At 35.7% G+C, this 19,320-nt stretch overlaps 1 long non-coding RNA gene across 1 annotated transcript in view; it reads right to left on the bottom strand.

Moving 5' to 3' along the window:
- LOC132659718 (uncharacterized) overlaps positions 1 to 15,110 on the bottom strand; it is a 98,212-nt gene extending 83,102 nt beyond the window's left edge. Inside the window, exon 1 of the long non-coding RNA XR_009600458.1 lies at positions 14,964 to 15,110. This is a non-coding gene — a long non-coding RNA (uncharacterized LOC132659718). The remainder of the gene's footprint in view (positions 1 to 14,963) is intronic.
- Between the last annotated feature and the right edge of the window lie 4,210 nt (positions 15,111 to 19,320).

Here is a 19,320-nt window from a genome sequence, read left to right as displayed (position 1 = left end):
CAGGGATGAAAGTGATGGGATTATTCTCATGTTCACTTATTTTCAAACATACAGGCAAAACTCAGGAGTTCATTTCCATGAGGTATATATTATTGGAATAAAATCTAAATCACTTTTAACCCTATTTCAAAGACAGCCTAGAATTTTACATCTGCTTTGTAAGGAAATCTTAAAAAGGCATGCTGGCAGTGTGTCTAAATAACATTATGAGAGATTCTGATAAAAGGCTTAAGGATGACTTTTCTTTTGACTGTGTACAGTGTTTTATACTCAATAGTTGAATAAAATATAAATCTCTGATGTTTTACAATGTAACTAGAATGTTAGTGCTCTTGCTGATATATCCTTTATGAACAGCTTCCAGAAATGTGTTCCCTGAGGCTAGATACTACATTTTCACCTTCTTTTCCTAATGACAAATAAATAATTACAGAATTAAACATACAAAACAGAAGAGGCTGCAAAATTGCGTGTCCTAACTTCAGCCTTCAACCTGATGGGACTTTTGAAAATCATCACTAGAGCTATGATTTGTCGCTATAGTCAAATATCTGTTCAAAAGCACTATGCTTTTGATTTATAAATTTAGGTCTATACATGTTGTGTCCTGTGCCTAGTAAGAGACTCTTCTGGTTTTCTTCAGACACTTGCATCTGGTTCTGAACTGTTCAATGCTAAATACAGTAAATAAGCTGTAATTATATGCTATGCACAATTCATTATACATCTTCATTTGGAAACATTAAGCAGCAAAACAATGTGCCTTCTCTAAGGAACTTGCCATCTGCATTTTGCACTCTGAGTTGGGAACAAGGAATGTAAAAGGTAATATGATGATAATGAGAATTGTTATAGACCTAATACATTACAGAAATTATCTTCTGGCACCGCTGATTGCTGCTTGTTCACAGCATCTTTAGAACTCTTGAGACCAGGAAAGAGATGGGTGTGTGCAACCAGAGAAGCAGAGGCAGCCGTAAAATGTGGCCTCACACTCGCATTTCCTGATTTTTGTACACATTTCTTTTCCCGTTTTCCCTTTTAGTTCTCCTTTTTACACAATTAACTTATTCCCCATTTTTTACTCCTCAAACACAAAATCGCATGTGTTATTCAGTGACTGTGGGGAAAGCAGGGACAATAATTACTGCTTTATTTTCCACCCTGACTTGAAGTTCTGTATCATTGTTGGTAGTGATTTTACAGCTATATATTTGTTCTAAAACTGGTTATTGTCTTTCTACAGCCAAAATCCCACATTTGGCAACAATATTCAGGAGTAAATTTCAACGCTGCTAAGCTGCTAAGTCACTTCAGTCGTGTCCGACGCTATGACCCCATAGACAGCAGCCCACCAGGCTCCCCCGTCCCTGGGATTCTCCAGGCAAGAACACTGGAGTGGGTTGCCATTTCCTTCTCCAATGCATGAAAGTGAAAAGTGAAAGTGAAGTCGCTCAGTCGTGTCCGACTCTTAGCGACCCCATGGACTGCAGCCTACCAGGCTCCTCCATCCATGGGATTTTTCAGGCAAGAGTATTGGAGTGGGGTGCCATTGCCTTCTTCAAATTTCAATAGAAGGAAGAAATATCAACTTTGCCCTGTAACTGCTTTTTGTTAGTTTCCCTGTCAGTCTCCCAAATGTGCACCATGTATCGCTTTGTTTAGTCTCCCCTTTGGAAGGCTGCGGGTTGATAACTTTGTGGTTTACTGTTGATATAAGTTACAGAAATAGTTGAGAAGTGATTTTCTGTTTTCTCCAAAACTTGGGAGTCCTGCCAATGAAATCATCAGCTGTAAGTCATTTTCTTATTCTTAAAATTTGCTAATAAATTGATTAATAAATTTTGGAGAGGTCTGTTGACATAAAAGTATAAACATATCTACATTTAAAAATCTTATTTCTATGTGTTATTAGAAATGAATTTTTCAGAATTTATTATCTTTCATAGTATGCAATGTAGGTAACTCTTTCCTACATGTTCCTGGAACAAGATGTTCTAAACAGTTGGCCACAGATTCAAGTGGTGGGAGGAAGTAGTGATGAGGCCATATCTCAAATTCTAAAATATAATCTTTCACTCTTTCTCTTCGGCTCTCAGCTATCCCTTATTCTGCCAACCAGTCTACTATATTGCTTTTGGGGGAGGAAAGCCAGATTTTCTATTATTAAACATCTTTATTTTGTCATCTAAGCATTACCTACTGGCTCACATCTTTTAATACTGTAAGCCAAGCTCTTTGAACTCAGAAAATTTTTTTTCCCCCTAAAAATCATATATGGTTGAAAAAATAAAAAAAGATTTTAAGCATTGTATCTTGCTATGAGTTATAAGAAATCCGTTTAGATTCTCAGCTAACTTTCTTATTTTTATTTGATTATTTTATATCTTCCTTTCCCTGGGGCAAATATGCACTTCTGAAGTAATAAAGACTTTTAATTCAATAGGTGGCAGTTTGCGAGGCAATGGCAAAAATCCATGAAAGAAGAGCTTATGAAACCAGTATTATATCCTCTGCCCCATTAACATTGTCCTAACCCTAATGGAATCATCCTTTATGAAGATCTTTTTGCCATTCATCTACAAGGACCAAAAATTCTATAAGTTATGTAGACATATCTCTAAGAAGTTTGGTGCCAAGTATTGCTAAGCTACCGACTTAATTCTTTATATTATACCTCTAAGTAACAGTGTTCTTCAAACAAATTATTTTAAAACATTACATTAATGCATTACGGAAAATGAAAAATGATAAGCTCTATGTTGTTGTTTAGAAGCTAGGCTCTGTCTATAGAATACATTAAATAGGAAATGTTTAATTGCTTTATAAAGTAGAATTATGTTGTGATAATGAGTATAGTCTTTAAAAAATATATATATGTCTGTGAATATTCTTTTTCCTTAAGCTGGGGCATAATTTCTAAGTGAGACATCACAAATGGATAGACATTAAAGAATAATTTCATGCTTTTGCATAAATAAGAATCTATTGTTACAAGTCCATGGAGTGAGCAATCAAGCATTTTCTAAGTTCTCATGCTTGTTAATTTTAAAATCTTAAGTTCAAGTCAACAAAGTCCTGGTTGTGAAGGTTTTCAAAGATCAAATACAGTAGTTCTCCTACTTATATTCATCTCTTAATTGTATATTAGTGGAAAGGTTTCCATAAAGACTTTTGCAGCCTTCATTTGTTATAATAGATTAGCAATTTTATCCCTTAGCATTTTTATTTAATTTGTGCTTGACTTTTGTTAAATACCACAGAACACTTGGCATTATAACCTCTTCAATTATTATATGCCATGTCCACTAGATACAACCTATTTAGGGAAAGATATTTCTGAAACTAGCAAATTACATTATGAAGGCACTAAAATACTATTGAATTGTGTGTAAGGGAAATATGTGTATTGCAGCTAATACAATGAAAATTTTCATCCAATTTTCATTTTCCTATATTATGTCCCAGAATTAGATCCATTTATCAATCATAAATGTTCATGCTTAGTTTAGATAATAATTGCATAAAGTCTTAGTTGCTCAGTTGTGTCCAACTCCGTGAGACTTCACAGACTGTAGCCCATCAGGCTCCTCTGTCCATGGTATTCTCTAGGCAAGAATCCTGGTGTGGAAAGTCGTTCCCTTCTCCAGGGGATCTTCCTGACCCAGGGATCAAACCTGGGTCTCCCACACTGCAGGCAGACTCTTTATTGTCTGAGCCACTAGGGACTTAATAACATAAAGGTCTAATGACTTAATGTTGGATTTGATAATTTGACAAAGGACTAAGGCCAATGAAAATCATGATACCCTGAGTGACATTTCTTCTTTAAGACTATAACAAACTGATATTTATACCTTGTCATAGGTAGCATTTCTTCTAGATTATATCAAATAAAGACATCTTATTTGTTCCATGAGATCTTCAGTAGAGGAAGTAGGGATTTATTTGTAAGGGATCACAATGTGTCAATAGCGAAGAGTTTAATTTCTCTGGTTGGCAATCTAAGGGTAATTTATTAGTACACAACACATTATCAGAATTTCCGTAAATAAGGTACTATTAAGAATCTATTTCAATATCTATAAACAGGGTGAGATATGATACAGCAATAATGAAACTCTAAAATATCAATAACTTACTAAATAAAGGTTTATTTCTAGCTCTTATTTCATTTAATGTGGATCCAGCAGCTCTCATAATGTAAATAGTTCTACAAGTGGTTCGTGAAGTCAAGCCTCTCCCATCTATAGTTATTTTACCTGGAATACGGGGCCATAAAGGTCACAGAGAAAGAGTAGAAGATGTCATGAGATGTTTTAGATGGCTAGACTTGGAAGTGGCTTACTTACTTTTTCCCAAAGACCTTTGGTTATGACAAGTTTTGTTTGGTAAGCTCTGTGACACCATCAAACAGGAAGATGCCCTAGAGAGGGGAACGGCTACCAACTCCAGTGTTCTTGCCTGGAGAACTCCATGGACAAAGGAGTCCATGAGAACCTACAATCCATGAGGTCACAAAGAGTCAGACACGACTGAACAACTAGCATTATTATTATTATTATGACATCTGCATTATTTTCTTATGACCTCTGTAATACATCATCATAAATATTTAGTGGTTTAAACAATATAAATTTATCTTAAAATTCCAGACAATGAAACTCTGAAATGAGTTGCAGTGAGCCAAAACAATGGGGTCGATAGGGCTATATTCCTTTTAGATACCCAGGAAGAGAATTCATAGCTCAGCTGGTAAAGAATCTGCCAGCAATGCAGGAGACACTGGTTGGATTCCTGGGTCAGGAAGATCCACTGGAGAAGGGATAGGCTATCCACTCCAGTATTCTTGGGCTTCCCTGGTGGCTCAGCTGGTAAAGAATCTGCTTGCAATAGGGGAGACCTAGGTTTGATCCCTGGGTTGGAAAGATTCCCTGGAGAAGGGAAAGGCTTACCCATTCCAGTATTCTGGCCTGGAGAATTCCATGAACTGCATACTCCATGGGGTCACAAAAAGTCAGATATGACTGAGGGACTTTTACTTTCACTTTCTTAGCATGCAGAGGCCACCCACATTTCCTGGCTTATGGTCCATTTCATTCAACATTGGGGCAAGTGCTCACGCCACCATCTCTTTCTTATGCCTCCTTCTCCCAGTGCTTCCTTTTAAGCACTAGGATAATATAGAACTCATTCACATAAATTACATTATTCTCCTTATTTTAAGATCAGTTGATTAGTAACCTCAATTTCACCTGAAACCTTAATCTCCTTTACCATATAACCTAACATCACAGGTCTTCTGGGTTAGGATATAGACATCTTTAGGGGATCATTGTTTTTCCTACCATACACATTATCATTTTACCTTAATTTTATGTGGTCTAAGTATTCCATTACATGGTAGAGATGGTTATACTGAATTTAAAGAAGACTAAAAATGCACTGTGTATAAGAAATGCTTGCTTTGGAAAGGTTTCTAAAGGTATTAATGGTTTAGAAAGGTTAAAAATAAAATAATAGAAAATGATGTATCTGGCATAGACTAAATAAAGAGAGCTAGAGGACTATATCAGTATCAGAAAAAGCATACTTCAAAATAGAATATTGTTAGGGATAAAGAGATTTTATAAGAAGAAGTCTATTTGAAGAATATATAAAATATCAAATACTAAATTTATGGTGGTGATAACAATTGCAGTGTATATAGAAATAGAAATAAATATCTATGATGTATGAAACTAATAGAGCTTCAAAGAACATTAAAATTTTCTAGAAAAAGAATTTGATAAATTTATAGCTATATATGAGGAATTCAACATCCTCTTACTATAATTGATAGGACAGGAAAAGTAAACACAAAATTTCTAAGAGTATGAAGATTTAAAACAATATAAAACAAATTACTCAAGTTGAGATTTATACAAATCTATTTTCAAAAGCAGAATATATACTCTTTTCAAGTACACTTAGAAATATACTGCTATAAAATAAGCCTCAAAAGTGTTAAAAATTACAACTGTATGTGTTATTAATACAAATACATTCAACTATAACTCAGAAACAATACCTGGGAAATCTTAAAATATTTGTCAAGGTTACAATGTAAGTCATCAGGAAATTATTTACCCAAAATAAGTGAAAATATAATGTCTTCTCAAAGATGTGTACTTATATTTTCATAGATTCCTTGCAGCTTTATTTATGTAGCAAAATTTGAGAATAAACAATGTCCTGGCAATTATATAAGCAGTGCAATGGAAATATTACTCAGCAGTGAGGAGAAATCAAGTCTTAATACATTTAACAACATGGATGAATCCCAAAATCATTTTGCTGAATCAAATTAGCCAGATTCAAGAGCGTACATACTTTATGATTCCACCTATATATAGGCAAAGCTAATATATTATGTTAGTAGATCAGATATTCTCTGGGACTTCAGTGGAGCTACTAGGAGTTACTAGAATGAAACATCAGAGAAATTTCTGTGATCATGGAAGAGTTCTCTATCTTGATTATGGTAGTAGCTACATGTGTACATAAATTTGTCAAGATTTATTGAACCTTATGCTTAAAATGGGTGCATTTATTTACATATAAACTGTATCACAATAAAGCTGATTCAAAGAAAGATTTAAAGAATGAAGTTATAGCACCTCAAAAACTGTAATGTCGATTAACTAGAAATTAAATTTGGCTTTATAAAAATATTTTCATGTAGACTTTTAGAATATATTGATAAATAGAATGGTCTTTATAATAAAAACAAATCTAAAGTAGTATCAGATTGGCAATAAAATTAAGAAAGAATTACCATTTAAAGCAATCTCTTAGGATAGATGCCCTTTATCTCACAGTAGGCTCCCAGATCCAGTATGCAGTTAGGGGGTATATTCTGAAGCTCACATGACTAACAAATACAATGGGGAAGGTTAATTATGCCTTTAAATATCACTTGGTGAATTCCAAAGCAATAACATTAGAGACAGAGAAAAGGAGAGAAACACAAACAATGTAGATATGGGTTTGTGGAGAGGAGACTGGAGACTATCTTTTTGCTTTTTCCTTTACCCCAAATTGTACCACTAACTGGATGTTCTACAGTTTTCCCTTGTCTCTGATATGGAATATTCTTTTCAAATGTTGTTTTCCTTCTCTGCTTCTCCTGCAGTACCAAGAAAAAGATACTATTTCCCTTGAAAATTTCTCTCAATTGGCACTTTTTAATTCAATTTAATTTAAAAAAATTGTTTGTTTATGGGTAGGGTTTCATCTGTTTGGTTTTCAGCCTGCCATTTATTCTATAGACATTAGTTTAATGGACTTGGAGTTCCAGCAACTTCTACCTCAATTCATCCATTACAAAGTGAAAACCATCTTTTTCTCCTCAAATGATTGCTTATAAGTGGTCTTACAATTTTGCTAAGAAAGGAGGATGACTGTTTCTTTTAGATGGAGACTTCATTGTAAGTGAGAACTGCAGGTACTTTGGAAGTAGCATTAAATTCCATGGTACCGCTATAGAAACAAAATATTAATATGTGAATTCTGATGAGTTCAGTTCAGTTGAGTCGCTCAGTCGTGTCTGACTCTTTGCGACCCCATGAATCACAGCACGCCAGGCCTCCCTGTCCATCACCAACTCCTGGAGTTCACTCAGACTCACGTCCATCGCGTCAGTGATACCATCCAGCCATCTCTTCCTCTGTCGTCCCCTTCTCCTCCTGCCCCCAATCCCTCCCAGCATCAGAGCCTTTTCCAATGAGTCAACTCTTCGCATGAGGTGGCCAAAGTACTGGAGTTTCAACTTTAGCATCATTCCCTCCAAAGAAATTCCAGGGCTGATCTCCTTTAGAATGGACTGGTTGGACGTCCTTGCAGTCCAAGGGACTCTCAAGAGTCTTCTCCAACACCACAGTTCAAACGCATCAATTCTTCAGTGCTCAGCCTTCTTCACAGTCCAACTCTCACATCCAAACATGACCACTGGAAAAACCATAGCCTTGACTAGAAGGACTTTTGTTGGCAAAGTAATGCCTCTGCTTTTGAACATGCTATCTAGGTTGGTCATAACTTTCCTTCCAAGGAGTAAGTGTCTTTTAATTTCATGGCGAAGTTTCCTCAGACTTAGGTAGGAGCTGAATTTCTATTCTTCACCTCTATTTTTGGTTGCCATGTGTTCGCTTAAGGCTACTTTAAAACACTTTAGATTTTTTATTATTTGAAAAAGTTGTAATTTCCTTGTTATTTTAATGAGGCTGCAATAACACTCAGATCTAAATAGTGGATTTACTTCATTATTTCTTTTCTAGGAACATGTGAAGTATTTTACCCTCTCAGCAGTCTTTCACACATAGGTTGGTGAAACTCCACATGAAAACTGTTGTTCCAGCATTAAAGATGCACGGGTTTCAGAGTTATTTATAACACACACACACGTACACACAAACACATACTTTATCACCACCAGCGGCATCACAAACAACCAAAATCTCAGATTTATTGAAATGAATTTGCTTATTCAATATTTGTGGTTTGTTTTTATGAGGATATTTTATACATAAAACATTTTTTCATGTTCTCAATGTTTTATGATTTTCTTTGGAATAGGTAACACATTTTAATACCCCTTCCAAACATTCACAAGTTGTTTCAAATTTATGAAATAAACAAACTGAAAAAGTGATATTTCTTTCTCTATTAAAGTTTCTTTAATTTTATAAGGATTTCTGAAAACAAGTATTCAAAAAAAAAAAAAAAAGAAGACACTTTTGCAAGGCCAAGTGTAATAATATCTATATTCTCAGGCTGCTAGGCATTGCTATCCTCCACGTTCTGTACAAAAGTCCACAAAGTCATAAGTTGGGACACATACACACACGAGCATGTTATTCTTTCCTTCTGATGGATGCCTGAGACCCCTTACCTAGAAATGCTTTATACTATCCCTGCGGCAATATCCTTATCCTATTCCTTACAATATCCCTAACTATAATTCCCTAATTAAAAATAAGACCTCAAATATCAACATATATATGAAAAGTAATATATATTAAGGTTATCAGTCTTTCTGAGAGAACAGAACTGAGTGAAGAAGACCTACAGCTTCTGAGAGTAGGTGGCAGGGTCTAACCTGGACTTGGAGATAGCACTAAAGTAGAGTGTTGGAAACACTATTTCAAACACTAAATTTTGAAAACAAACTTTAATTACTATCAAATTTGGCTGAGACAAACTTCCCTCGGCATGAATAAAAGTAGTAGAGGCTTCCTACTGTCTTTCAAAGGTCTTGGATGAGGTGCCTAAATACCACATCACATACAAATATTCTGGAGTGGAGCCATCTTCGTCTTCTTTCTTCCTTCTCCTCTTCATGATATTTTTCCTTCTCTTACTTTTCTTACAGGCAGAAAGATCATGTTATCCAGATTCATAAAATTATAAAAAGAGTAACAGATCTTTCTCCATCTCAAATTGCAAGTTGTGATGATTATTTTTAAAGAAATATATGCCTGTGATACTTTTAGTATTTAAAAATACTAAAAAAATCATAATTATAACTTATTGACTATCTACCATTCTACATTTTATATTGGTGAAATAAAATTAAATATATATTTTAATTAATAATTAAGATTAAATATTTCAAAAACCCTGCCAATTAAGTATTTGAACATCCATTTTAAGAGTAAAGGAACAAATTAAAAAGATTGTGAGACTCGTTGATGCTACTTAGCTAGAGCAGGATTAAAATTCAGGTATTTTTTGTCTAAAAACTACACTTTTTACGTTTTAGAATTTTAACTGCTTTTCCTCAGTAAATAGAAGACAAGGTTATTCTTCATCTACTGAAAATTATTATACCAATAAGGTAGGCGTTGTTATTTTCATTCTGTCAATATGTTGGGCTTAGCACTGACAAGTAAATCTCCAGAAACTCTCTAGCCATTCACAGGAATCCTTGTGCTTTAATATTTGTGTTCAAATTTTACTGTTTTCTTTTATTATGCTTAAATATCGATATATATTGGTACTGTATAACCCAGACAGGGGGAAAATGAGGACACCAAAGCATTACAAATGAAGAACTCTGGGCTTTTGAAGGAATGAGAAAATGTTTCCCTCGAGACTGTCCTTTCCTGATTGTAACCGTTTGTGGGTCAAACTTACTAAAGTGATGAAAAATGATTCCTTTTTCCCTCTGTTTTTATTAAAATAACCAATTTAACTGAGATTAATATTATACATTTTGTTCGACCAGCTTTATACTTTAAAGAAGGAACTATACTCTTGATAATTACTACTGCTGCTGCTGCTAAGTCACTTCAAGCGTGTCCGACTCTATGCGACCCCATAGACGGCAGCCCACCAGGCTCCCCCGTCCCTGATATTCTCCAGGCAAGAACACTGGAGTGGGTTGCATTTCCTTCTCCAATGCGTGAAAGTGAAAAGTGAAAGGGAAGTCGCTCAGTCGTGTCCAACTCTTCGCGACCCCATGGACTGCAGCCTTCCAGGATCCTCCATCAATGGGATTTTCCAGGCAAGAGTACTGGAGTGGGGTACCATCGCCTTCTCCGGATAATTACTACTAACTTTCTAATTATCCTAGGTTATATAAAAACAATGCTTTCTATAAATAAAAATGGGTGGGGAAATGAAGAGAGCAACAAAAATGATAAGAAAAAGGAAAAGAAACAGTTATAATGATCTTATTTAATAGTAGTGTAGTTTTCCATATTTTAGGCCTGAGAATAACTGAAAAGGTGCTGGCTCTGGGACCATATTTGAGTTTGCTTTATTCGTAGAAATTACTACTGCTTCTTACAGAGGAGAATAACCTATGCTGGGAGTGTGTAGAAGCCGAGCTCTGAGTCATCTGAAGTCCTAACTCCAGGCACACCCTCGTGTGTCATGGCTAATCTTGCTCCACCAAGTAGAGCAAAAACGGAAAAAGCAAACAGAAGCTTTGATACCACTTTTCTCAGTTTGATCCAAGCATCAAGAAATGAGTGACACATCGCTGACTATTGCTTCTATTTTGTAAGAGGATCAAGGGAAAATTATATTTTCAACAGTGAATGGAATATAAACAGAATATGAACTCTGTTTGCAAATTTAAACTAAAAGGTTAAGAGTTGAAATCTGTCACTCCTGTTTTTACTGAAAGAAATGGTTAAAACTCTTAAAATGATAAATTTTTCTTGGACTCAGAGAATTGAACCTATAGGGCCAACTGTCACCACAAAATATGGAAAGACAGCCAAGTTTAGAGTCACAGGAGAGAAATGTTTACCTGAGATAAAACTCCCCCAAAACATAAACTTGTAGGAACATTTCAGTGGTAATTTTTGGAAACTTCTGGAGCCTAAATGCAGAAGAGCTGCAAATGACAAACTCCTCAATTACCCTGGCTGCTTTTTAGGCACATAAAAAGATGTTTAACATCACTAATAATCAAAGAAATACAAATCAAAACCAAAATGATGTATCAGCGTACACCTGTCAGAATGGCTATTGTCAAAAAGAACAGGTATAGCAAATGTTGGAGAGCATGTGGAAAAAACGGAACCCTTGTACACTGTTCATGGGAATGTTAACAGGTGCAGCCACTGTTAAACAGTGTATGGACGTTTCTCAGCAAACTAAAAATAGAACTATCATATAACCCAGAATTTCTACTCTTGGATTTATATTTGAAAGAGCCAAAAATATTAATTTGAAAAGATGCAAGCACCCCAGTGTTCACAGCGTGATTCTTGACAATGGTCAAGAATGGCAGCAACATATTTATCAATAGATGAATATGGTGTGTGTGTGTGCGTATGCACACACACATGAGTAATGGAATATTACTCAGCCATAAAAAAAAATAAAATTTTGCTATTTGCAGCAACATTGATGGACTTGGAGGGTACAGTGCTTTGTGAAATGAGTTAGAGACAAATACTATATGAAATCACTTATACAAGGAATCCAATAAATATAACAAACTGGTGAATATTACAGAAAAGAAGCAGGCTCACTTACGTAGAGAAGAAATTAATGGTTGCCAGTGGGAGTATAGCGGGGAATAAGCAACATAGGGGTAGGGGAGGTGGGAGGTACAAAGTAGAGTATGTAGGATAGGTTCAGTAATGTATTGTACAACACAGGGAATATAACCAGTATTTTGTAATAACTGTAAATGAAAAGTAACATTTAAAAATTCTATAAAAATTAAATATAATGAAAAAATGGATTTTGAAAGATAAAGATGGATTGGATAATGATTAGTAAAATTTTGAAAATTATATACCTTACAAAATGCAAGGCACTATTGTCTCTTGTGTATATACATGTCATGGATCTACAGTAAAAGATTCATGATATTTTATAGCCAAGAAAATTTACAAATGACATTTATAGCAGATGCCACTTTAATCCAGATTATTTTATGTAAAAGAATAATGAGACTCAGAAATATGAAGAGGAGTCAGAAGTAGAGTTCAGTACTACTAGCTAGTTCACTTTTTCCACTTATTGCCTTAGTCCAGCTTACACTCATACATTCTCATTTCTATTCTTTATTTAAAAATGAGATGGGGAGAATCAAGAGGGTTTTTCATAGATGTCTGAGACTGAGAAATTGCTCTGATCTGGCTTTGGTAGAACAGTCACCTTTAGGGTAAAACTGAAATAAACAGCTTTTCTTATGCGGTTGTCTTTTATTTAAATATTCTGAATAAATACTAATTCAAAGGGACAACTTAATAGGGGATTCTTAGAAACACATGGAGAAATAAACAGTGCTTCTGACTAACACAAAAATAGTCCTTGCATTTACCGTGCACTAACGATTGTTTGATAATTGAGTAACAGTTTTCAGCCATTAGATATCAATATTTGTCTGTTCATCAGATAAGTGTATTGCCCAACTCTAAAACCAAGAATCTTTAGATTTTTCAAAGTGTGTAGACTCTTTCGGCAGTTATTGACAATATGTTTAGGGCTGTTTTATCAAGTACCCTCTCTCATTTTTCCCCACTTGTTTTCTGAAGTAGATTAGAGTGTGAATGATAATGTCAAAGCATGGTGAAAAGCTCTGCAAAATGTTTCACATTAGATTCTTTTCTTTTCATGAGCACTGCTATGAAATTCCCTTGAGTAGAGTGATTTGTGAATTTTGGATACTTTGCCTACATTTTTAAAGCTGCTTATTCAAAAGATGTCATCTCAGTCTGCATGGGCAGGTTCATTCTCCCCTGACCATGAAGCTGAAGGAGCTTCTAATATTTTATCCTAATTTAAAATCCATGCAGTATGCACTGGGACTTTTGCCCAATATGCAGCTTTCAGAATGTAGAGGATATCATAACACACACCCTGAGAAAGGCAGGTGAAGAAATAATTTTGACAACTGGCTTTCCACCCATTCCTTGGCATCTAGACTCTATTCTTCCCATGAGCCATGCTATCCAAACAACAATTTGTTATGAAATCTATCCATTCTGCAAAATGGACAAATTGAGATGATTATCTGAATATGTTTAGAAAACACCTTTAAAACAATTGCTTTGTGCCGGCTGTGTCGACAAAGCCAAATAGCGCTGTCTTGAGGGTTTTTCTTCACTTGAAGCTGTATTCAATTTCTTCCCAGCAAGAAAACTACTCCTCTGGCACCAGTCCTTGAAATGAGAGTTATTTCTCCACTTGGGGGTAATAACTCTTTAGGACAAAAGACTTTGTCTAATCTTGGGCCATTTGTAGTTCTACAAAGAAATTTCAGTTGATGAAAAAGTGAAATGGTTTTCAATAAATATATAAATGCCAGTAAGTTTTCAAAAGCAAAAATACTGCCTTTAATTCCACAGAGGGGAACCTAAGCCAGTTATTATTGTCATTGCAATCTTGGCAAAATTAATTTCAATTCCTTCACTGATTTACATAGTCATGAGCAGAGGTATTAAGCTGACCAACTGCACTGTTTGTTCATCGACTTCCACACGGGCCACCAAACCTGTAGCATATTCAATAAACTGATGTGGAGGATGGCTCCAATTTTATATGTGGGCTCACAGGTTAGTCAAAAATCAAACCCCAAACATGCATGTCCCTAGATTATCAGTCAAGTTAGTGGGAAAATATTTAATGCATCATATAAATTCAGAAGCTAAAAAGTATTTCCTAGCATTTTAATAAAATGTTGGACATGGGAGCTGGTTCTAGCTCCTGTGTTCTATTTGAGAGGAATTATTTACCTAACTTAAACCCCAAGATTTGTCAGTCTAGTAACTGTCCTCAGTATATGGGCACAAACTGATAAAGAGGTTGACTGATTAAAAATACGGCCCACAATACTTATTACAGAGCCAGGCTGAGCAAGAGATATGAAATGATAAAATCCTACTGGGCTCAGAAAAAGCTGATGAAAAATGTGTGGGGCTGAAAACTTCTAGATGCTGCATAGTTAGCACCATCTTCTAATTTCTCCAGAGGGAAAGTCTCCCCTGAACTTGGTATTTTTGAAATAATTCCTTTAACTGAGAACAGTTAAACCTCTCATAGAATCTTGAGTCCAGAATAGTTTCTAGAATTTCTGGGTCCTGGTAGGGAATTAGGGCACCAGATAGCTTATATCTGCTTATGGAAAAGAAAAAACAAAAACAAAAACAAATATTTATCTTCAAACTTAAATGGAAAGAATTTGAAACAATATACTAAGGTTTCAGTCATATCATGCAGAAGCATTAGCAGTCTTTTTTTCCCTTTGACTAAAAAGATTATATTCTTCCCTTAGGCCTTTTAGTTTGATGTTCTTGATGCTTATGTTTTAGTTAGAAATAACAAGAGCTAATAATGTGTTAATATGACATCTTGATCTTGACCATCTTGCTTATTCTTGAAAAGTGAGTATAAAAATATAGTATCATCTATAGTATATATTTGGAGAGGGCAATGGCACCCCAGTCCAGTGCTCTTACCTGGAAAATCCCATGGATGGAGGAGCCTGGTGGGCTGCAGTCCATGGGGTCGCGAAGAGTTGGATACGACTGAGTGACTTCACTTTTACTTTTCACTTTCATGCATTGGAGAAGGAAATGGCAACCCACTCCAGTGTTCTTGCCTGGAGAATCACAGGGACAGGGGAGCCTGGTGAGCTGCCGTCTATGAGGTCACACAGTGTCAGAAACAACTGAAGCAACTTAGCAGCAGCAGCAGCAGCATAGTATATATTATTTTTAAGTTTTAGAAAAAGATGCAGAGATAGCTGCAATTGACTGTAAAAAGAATTATGAAAAGGGACATTCATAACAACTTTTAATAATAATATCAATAACAAATTATTAATACTAACAATATACACTTCAAGAACCTGCTAGGTACATGATCTTCAGAAAACTAAGATCATGGCATCTGGTCCCATCACTTCATGGGAAATAGATAGGGAAACAGTGGAACCAGTGACAGACTTTATTTTGGGGGGCTCCAAAGTCACTTCAGATGGTGACTGCAGCCATGAAATTAAAAGACACTTGCTCCTTAGAAGGAAAGTTATGACCAACCTAGACAGCATATTAAAAAGCTGAGACATTACTTTGCCAACAAAGGTCCATCTAGTCAAGGCTATGTTTTCTCGAGTAGTCATGTACGGATGTGAGAGTTGGACTATAAAGAAAGCTGAGCTCAGAAGAATTGATGCTTTTGAACTGCAGTGTTGGAGAAGACTCTTGAGAAGAGTCCCTTGGACTGCAAGGAGATCCAACCAGTCCATCTTAAAGGAAATCAGTCCTGAATATTCATTGGAAGGACTGATGCTGAAGCTGAAACTCCAGTATTTTAGCCACTTGACTTGAAGAACTGACTCACTTGAAAAGACCCTGATGCTGGGAAAGATTGAAGGTGAGAGGAGAAGGGGACAACAGAGAATGAGATGGTTGGACGGCATCACTGACTCGATGGACATGACTTTGGGTAAACTCCAGGAGTTGGTGATGGACAGGGAGGCCTGGTGTGCTGCAGTCAATGGGGTCACAAAGAGTCAGACACAACTGAGCAACTGAACTTGTTAGGTACCAAAATATGTATCAGTTGTTTCATATATGGTATTGAGATAGAAGACAGTATGCCCGCTTTACAGATGGGAGTCTTTGCCCAGGGCTACACTCACAGTTACATGAAGAGGAAGATTTGAAGCCACACATGGAATGATGCCAATAAACTGTAAATCCTACATTTTAATTCAAGGTCATTATTTGAACTTTATTTTTTTTAAATATTTTATTTTAATTTTTTAAATTTTAAAATCTTTAATTCTTACCTGCGTTCCCAAACATGACCCCCCCTCCCACCTCCCTCCCCACAACATCTCTCTGGGTCATCCCCATAATGACAGATGAGATGGTTGGATCAATTCACCAACTCAATGGACATGAGTTTGAGCAAACTCCAGGAGATAGAGAAGGACAGAGGTGCTACAGTCCATGAGGTCACAAAGAGTAGGACACAACTTAGCGACTGAACGAAAACAACTGTTGCAACACAAGTTTTCCGTGCCAGCTGGATGCTCATATATGCATGCCCCCAAGCCTACCACCAGTAACTTCCTAGTGTTGTCGTGTAATATGAAGCTGCTATTTGCAATTTGAGCCCTTTTGGTCCCTTAACAAATTCCGTGTCTTTCCTCTAGTCTGTCTTGTGCTAGTAATATTCTCCATTTGATGCACATTTAACTATGAAAAATCTACTTATCATACTGTTTTACCACATATCCCTTTATTCATAGTCCCTCACAGTTTCATAAATGGTGCTGGGCTATTTTACGTATCCATTAATTTCTTTATTATTAAATTTTAATTTTTTACTTTTCTGACTGTAACCTCCTCTTAGAACACATCTTTCAGAATGTCTTAGACTATTAATGATTATATCTTTGTACTGGTTTTGAGTTGGCTCCAGTTCTGGATAGCCAACAAATAGCCATATATACATATATGTCCTAGTATGTTCTAGGACATGTCTTCAGTGTTAGCTTTTGAGCTTTTCCCTAACTGGTAAGATCTACAAAGTTTGCTAAACTTCCCTAACAGATGTTTTAAAAGTCAGTATCTTGAGTTTATTCCCATTCTACTTTCAGGTGTGGGAAGTGTCCTGATTTATTATCAGCTTTTATATCTCCAGGTGCTTTGGAGAGATAGGGAGCAATAAAAATGATGATGATAAGCTCAACACACTTAAAACCTATGGATTTTATCAATAGGCATGAAGCTCCCAAGCTCTATTGTGAAAACCCACTAAAAGGTTTCTTCTTAAACAACTCTTTTATTTTTACTGCTGTTGTGAGGATAAAATATTATTCCAAGCATCCTTTTTTCCTTCTGCTTCCCTTTCAGCTCTTGAGCTGTGCTGTGAAACAAACTAAAGAATAAACTTAAAAAAAAAAAAAACCATACATAATCTTGTCATTTATGGGAAGCATCTTAGTTTGTTCCTTAGAGATGCTGCCTTACTTAATATTATTAACAATTTGCATGATATGTTTTGTGTTCCTTAATTTTACAGATAAGGAAATTCAAGTCCTGAGCATTAAAGTATCTTTCCCATGGTCATCTGGGTGGTAAATGGCTGAAGAGAACAAACTTTGAATCCAATACTGAGTGACTTGAAATTCCATGCTCTTTCACTAAATCACATTATCTTATATAAATGAGCAAAATTTTGTTACTATCCATTTAATTCATATTTCACTCTTCTCATTGTACACTGTTTATCAATGTAGTTCTTCTCAAACTTCTGCTACTCAGAATACCTTGTTGTATAAGATATTAATATGAAACCCATACCAAAAAGAGGTTGAGAAATTTACCATAAATTGTTCACAAATTTAAACTATTTTAGGGCCCTCTTGATACAATCTTAAAACTCATGCAAAATTTGCATCCTACCATGTAATTTTAGCATAAAAACTATTTTAAATTCTGTTAACTCATAAAAACCCACAAAAATTAACTTTTCTAACTTGTCACATTGACTAGTGGACATTATATAATAAGATTTATTCTAAGGATTTTGTAAATTAAAGACTCAGTATTTCTCCATTTCAGATAGACAGATAGACATTCCTCCTAGTTCTAAGCACACTAACGGTAGTCTACAAAGACTTAAACATGTTTGCCCCTGGCTATCCTCAGACCTTATTTCCTCTACATTTCTCTTGACTCAGTTCAGTTACAAACCTTCTTGCTGTTTGTCAAATATCTAAATCAAGCTTCTATAGCAGCATGTATTTATGGTTTCTCCACCTGATATTTACATGGTTCACTTCCTCTCTTTGGTTAGATTTTACTTCAGTGCCTTATTCTCTGAGAGTTCTGCCCTTGCCATGCCTCTAAAATAATCCTCTTCCTCTGTTCATGTGTATAAAAAAAAAAAAAACAACAGCCTTATATTCTATTCCGTGCTGATCAGCATATTAACTTATCTGTTTCCCCTTCTAGCCCTATGTGGTCAGGGACTTTTTTCACTGTTTATATGAGTCATGGTTGTTAATTGCAAAAATACCTAACCCATAGTTATCATAAACAGCAATAAATTTATTAAAAGTTAGTAGTTGCTCATGGACTCTCCAGGAGGCAAGATTACGCAGACTGCGAGGTTAAGCCACCAGAAAAAGTGTGGAAGGCTCACAGTGGGGATGGTTCAACGCACTCCATCACAATTGCCGCCAGAGCCAGAAACCACTGTCCACATGCTGACGATATCCTATCTTGGAAGTCCAATTTTTCGGCTATGGGGGCTCTAACCTATCAGGAAAAGCATTTAGAAAGGTACCCTCTTTGGTATCTGCTTCCTATAGTTCTTCCTTTCAGGACCAAAGTCTGGAGTATGCGCATGTGATTAGCGAATTCTAGGTCACAAAGCTGGGCTCTCGATCAAGGACAGTGGCAATAAAAGTTAGTTTCAGCTTTCTCATTTGAGAAGTGTGGTTCATAACATAGAAAATCCCCAATTAAAGATTTTAAAATTAAAAAAATAAAAAACTAAAATAAAATAAAAATAAATAAAAAAAATTAAAAAAAGAAGAAGAAAACTGCTCAAAATGTGCTACATGGCCAAAGGAAAAAAAAAGCAAATGTGCATGACCTTGTATTCCCAGCATCTAGAACAGGGTCAGTCACACTTGGAGCATTCTGTAAAAGTTGCTATGTTATGAGTGACATATTATGTTCATTTTCAGGTGATCAAGCCAATCAACCTTAAGGGAAATGAACCCTGGATACTCATTGGAAAGACTGATGCTGAAACTCCAGTATTTTGGTCACCAGATGCCAACAGCTGACT

Source organism: Ovis aries, chromosome 4 (genome assembly GCF_016772045.2).
Source record: "Ovis aries strain OAR_USU_Benz2616 breed Rambouillet chromosome 4, ARS-UI_Ramb_v3.0, whole genome shotgun sequence".
Lineage (NCBI taxonomy): Eukaryota > Metazoa > Chordata > Mammalia > Artiodactyla > Bovidae > Ovis > Ovis aries.
The sequence above is the reverse complement of the archived record's forward strand: the minus strand, read 5'-3'. Positions and strand labels throughout refer to the sequence as shown.